The sequence below is a fragment of the Carassius carassius genome, chromosome 3, assembly GCF_963082965.1.
Source record: "Carassius carassius chromosome 3, fCarCar2.1, whole genome shotgun sequence".
Classification (NCBI taxonomy): domain Eukaryota; kingdom Metazoa; phylum Chordata; class Actinopteri; order Cypriniformes; family Cyprinidae; genus Carassius; species Carassius carassius.
In genome coordinates this window covers 32244972-32250971 of record NC_081757.1, presented here as the reverse complement: position 1 = coordinate 32250971, position 6000 = coordinate 32244972, and positions in this window count along the sequence as shown.

Sequence of the window (6000 nt, the reverse complement as noted above, 5' to 3'; positions counted from 1 at the left end):
CATTTGTGGGCTTGTTTCAGCTACATTTGACCAGAAGCACTAACTATAAGCATTATAATTTGTCAGCCCTGTTATGCGATGGTGATGATTTTCTGATTTGTAACTTGGAAATGTTTCTCCTAATTAATGTTCTCAAATAGAGTCATGACTTTGTAACCCTACCTCTGACCAAGTCATAAAACTTTATGACCCAACTGGGAGAAACAGAAAAATCCCAGCTCGCTAGGAATTCTTGTAAGGGAAAAGGAAAGTAAATGTATTGTAAATGTATTCAACTGTATTTCCTTTATGTTTCTCGGAACTTTACCTGACATTCTTGGTATCTGTTTAACCGTCTTGTTTTGACTGAACCACTCATACATAGGAAATTACAGTAAAATGTATTATTCTGGAATTACCATCTTGCTGGAACATAACTGCTGAATTCTGACAACACCATAACTTACTCAAGTGGGTGTCTCCTCAGAGACAAAGGAACTTTTTACCGCTTCAGATTTGGATGTTCATTGGTTGTTTGCGTGAACAGAGGCGTGAACCGAGTCGCTCCATAAGAGACTGACACAGAAAGTTCTTACAAGCACTTCGTCTGAGAGAACGTCTGGTTTTCATGGCTCCTTAGGGAGCTCTCATCTCCGTTTTTCTTTTCTTTTCTTTACTAAGTTTATTCTCATATTCGCCTCTCCCTACACGAGGGAGAAAAACTCTGAATAATTTCTTTGGTAACTTCACGTTCAGTGAACCTTTAAAACTTTGCGCGAGTCTGCTCGCCCCGGAAGACACGAGAGAACACACCCAGCTCCAAAAGAACGACACACGCACGCTCGCCTTTCGCGTCACAAGGGGAACTACATGCAACTATTATTTTCTATAGAGATTTAAATTCTGCTTAAGGTTGTCTATTCACTTATTCAAGGTGATCTGATTCCTTGTAATGAGTTATTGATATATACAATTGACCCTTTTTTCATCTTCAATAATTGTAATGTAACTGTCAAAATGCCTATCTTGATGTTTAACAGGTGAATAAACTAATTTGTGTCAAATCACAAACTTTACATTACAGTCTGCAGTGCTAATGCAGCACAGCACCTAGGCCACCGTATCAGAAATACAAAACTTGAAAGGTGTGACGTGGCTGATGAGTCATGAGATGTGCGGATCTGTGTGCAAACTTTTATTACGCAGAGACGTGATCATAACAGGCATGGGTCAAACACTGGCAAACAGGTATATAGAGGACAAGACAAATAATATTCCAAGGGTAAGCATGGGTCTTCGATGAACAAACAATATCATGAGGGCTAAGCAAGAGGCTTAATCCAGACTCCAGAGCAAAGGGTGAAAACACGAGTAACAGGGTAAGACAAGAAAAAGACTAAACTATGAAAACTAGAAACTAAGATAAGACTATGAAAACTATAATCTGAAACAAGACTATGAAAACTATAAACCGAAACAAGACTATGAAAACTATAAACCGAAACAAGACTATGAAACTCTAGCCGATCTGACTCGAACCAGACAAATTAAAGAGTCGATCAGGGCTGTGGTTGAAACACGAGCCGAATTCCTCAGTAAGGCAACAGGAAGTCATAAAACATTCTGTGCCACAAGTCCCAAGCAAGATAACCCACCAACCAACGCTTTCACAGAACAGCTTTCAACATTAACACCACTAGAACAATTATTGACAATTTCAATTCGGAGAAGAGATTGTCAAATTTGGGGCAACTGAGATGCAACGTCGGACATCACATGTAAACCCATGAGAGTTACACACAATATTCTTAAACACTTCCCCCGCCTAGCAGAACCAGACTGAAATTCCTAAGGGGGGGGGGCCTTTGAACCTCTGGTCTCCACAGAAATCTTTGTCAAAAGATAATGACACAGAAACTGTCTTTTCTACATATTTATGGACCAAGATGAACTCAAAAAGACTTATAAATGAATATCAGTCCATCGCTTCACTCCATATTCAGTTATATGTAACCCACACATTTGACTATCATGTTATAATCACTTATTGTGTATGTCTTTTAATAACTATTGGATAGCTTAAAGATACATATTCGTGTTTAGTGTGTACGTGTTTGAATCTGTTTGCTTGAAACAGTCATGACCATCAGTTATTTGTCAAATGTATCATATTCTTGTTATAGGAATCATGTCCAAAATTAGACCCTGCAAGAGCGCGAAAATTCGGACCATGTGCTTGATAAGATAACATATGATTGATGATACCCCCGAGCCAAGACAATATCTGATTGGTCAAGACAACATTTGAGGTGTGGCCAACAGGCCAGTTTAAATACTCAGGACACCATAAAATTCTGCTTTTAGCTTCTTAGCTTTTGCTATTAGTCATGTTGCTTTTAGCCTCTAGCTTTGCTCTGCTATTAGTCATGTATGCTTTTAGTTTTAGCTTGGCTTTTGCTATCAGTCATGCTAGCTTTTAGCTTTGCTTCTTAGCTTTAGCTTTTAGCCATGCTGTTAGTCATCACTGTTCTTTGAGCGCGGTTCCAGCGTTCTTCGGCCTGCACGCCTGCTGCTACTTAGCCACAATGAGAAGAAACACCACCTAGTCTCGCCAAACTTTACTTCTTTTCTTTTCCGTTTGAGAGTTTTGTAACATCGAGTCTCCGACTTCTGACCTCGAGTGCCCATTTCAACTTCAACCAGCCACAAAACTCTGCTATTTCAGCCAACGCCCAACCACGGGCTTCCCAAGACGTCACTTCAGCAACTACTGAACTTCCAGCCAATCAGCGACATAGGGAAACCACTTTCAACGACAACAAGGGGACTTTTCACAGGAGACGCAAGTAACTTTACCTCCAGACTGTGACCTTTACTGGTGTATCTAATATAATTTTAACCTCATTGAGCAACTCAATGCGAGGGCTAATTAATTGATTGATGGTTGTTCATGTCTATGCAATTTAACGTATTGCTGTAAACTTGGGATTCCACATTTCCATTCTCTTAAACTCATTCTTTCCCTAACTTTCGATCTTCCTGCAACTTGTGTGAATGTGTGAGTGCATGCGTTCATGTGTTAGATTAGTTTATATGTCTTAGATTTATCTTAAAGCCTTATTCATATTGAAAAGAGAAGTATCTTGTGTTTTGTGCTTACAAGTTAATGTCTTAAACTGCCGATCTTGTTACTGTGCTAATTGATAGCGTTTTCACTATACTTTGGATATTAATATCCAGCGCCGTTTGATGTTAAACGGCTCGTTCAGTGAATCGCAGGGCGTCTCAGTGATCAGCCGTGAAACAGTGATTCTGTTCAAATTCCCTTTAAAATCTTAAATGATTCTCTTTGAGTTAAATTGACCTGTTTCCCTTACAAAACTATTAACCAAAACAAGACTATGAAAACAAACACAGAATGGCTAGGTATCACAACTGTCGCAAGGAGAGGGATATGTGCAGAACTATACTTGGCAGTGTGTGAGGGGAAGTCCAATCAGGGAACTACACTAACCTTTTCCACTGGTGGCACTTGCGCGACTAACTTTTTCAGTTACTTGCGCAAAACATAGTTTGGTCACACAAATTTTTTATAGTAAGCTGCTCTGGATAATAATGAAACTGTATTGCATACATATGTGCTTTTTATTTTACTTGCCATCTCTTAAACCACATGTCTTCGTTGTTTTATTTCTTACAGTACACACAGTGCATTGCTCTGTCTTGGTACCTTAACCCAGGGCCGTAGCTGGTGTTAGAGGGGCCCTGATGCAGATTGTACAGTGGGCCCTCTTTGAACTGGTTTAATATTTACTGTATGTTCGTTCTATTTATTTATTTGTGCTATTTACACAATGTTTCCTTTTTTAAGTTTGTAGGTGATTTTTAAGTTTGTAGGTCCAGAAACTAATTTAAGATAGCACTGCATAGTCTTCACTGTAAAATAAAATATACAGTCCAAAATGTATTCAGACACCTTCAACATTTCTCACATTATCACAGTTTATTTGTTATAGTTTAGAAATTGGTAATAAAATATGACAAGAACTCAGAGTTAAACTGTGTCAAAACAAATTCCTCTTGATAATGTCAGATAACTTTGATAGAAAAATATGTAATGGAATCAAGCAAAACTTCAGACAACTGTCAGTATGACAATATTTACACAACTCCATACTTTGTTGAACAATTACCAAGCAAACAATGCTTAATTTTGTTCAGTCTGTGGTGTGAAAAGGTTGCATTAGCAATTAAAGAAATAAACACATAAGCAAAACATGGTCAGGTCCCTAATTAATTTTTTTTTTTAATCAATTTCACTGGTAGTCTACAGTATGAAGAATTTTGGGGTATAATATTTAACAGTTTACTGTATTTTGCTATACTCACTTACATAAACTAGTGTCCTGCACCCACCAGTAAAACAAAATAATCAATTATATCAGATTTTTAGTTTGACTGTGGATAAATTCTTGTTAAAACTACAAAGTAATTCAATCAAGAGCAGTGAGTGATTTACTTCCATTTTCTTGGATTAACATTAAAGACACCGACAACAGAGCTAGTAAATTAGGCGCAGTCACTTTAAGAGACAGTGCATCCATTATAATGATACACATCCGATTTCTTTCCAACTCTTTACTTTCACTTAAGACATAACCACAGACTTTTCGAACACACTTTACAAAAAAATAAGGGACAATAATCCAAATATTTGTTTTGCATCATCTATTAATGTAGGCTACAATTATTAAAAAATAAATAAATAATAATAAATGATAATATGAGCTGCGAGAAAATAATGAATACAAAGAGTAGTGCTGCTGAGTGCAGGCATGTTTCAGCCCAGTAACACACCGTTCCTCATAGCCAAAACACGGTCTGTCCCCATGTAAGATTTTTCTAGTTCTAGTCGTTATTTTGTTATATTCAACTAATCAGAGGTTTATATTAAGTTTACATAATCAATTCGTTATATATTCCGTGCTCAAGCACATGCATTAAGTTTGCAACAAAGCACATGCAGAAGTAGCCTAATAATTGTGAATAATGAGACATTTTAATTATTTATTAATAAACAAATGTTTTCTTGTCGGCTGCAAGATGAAATTCACAGTGCTGGCTCTCTCCGACGAGAGAAATGCAACATTCACAGATTGTTGAATGTTGAATATTATTGCACCCTGTCATTAAAGCGCATTAAAAAAAATTTACAAACACTTGAATATGAATATTAATTCACATTTTGCATATGCATTACAACGTAAATTATTTTTTACATGCAATTATCCAAAATCAAATCAAACAAGATTTGTAATTTAGATAAAACAAATAAGAATAAATGCTGCACATCTACCATCAGTGCAGTGCAAATCTTGCACATATTTTACACACCTTCATTTAAATGCAGCTGCATTTTTTTATTTTTTATTAAATTATATGAAAGCAAGTAGGGCTGTGTGATAAATCGATTTTATCGATTAACTCGAATTTGTAATTTACATTGGTTTGTTTGAATGAAAATCTGTTTTCTTTTTAACATCCACCGACGCACCACTCAGGCTCCCGTAGTTCCGATTGGGCCCGAGTAGATGATGAGCAGAGCGGTGTGATTCTGACTGGAGCCTCCATCACGATATACAATTAATGCTAACAGCCCGTAATATAACTGCATATTCAGCAAGAATTCATGTTAAACATATTTAGCTATGGCTTGATCAGAAGGTTATAATGACTGCAAGAGTCTAGCAGGGTTGTTAAAGGCTAAGGAGTTTTGTCTGTTTCTTTTACTGATTATTTTCGGGTTAAAGCATGATTCATAAAGATACAGCACATTCACACGCAATCACTTTAGCAATAATGCATTCAAACAAATGTAATCCTACAGTGCTACTACATTATCAGTAGGCTATCTGATTTTGAAATCTTGAAGAAATTCATCGATCTGTTTAGATAAAATAACTGACAAAAATGTACTGTTATTTTCCTCACAAACAAAATTTGCACAGCAGAAAGCAGATT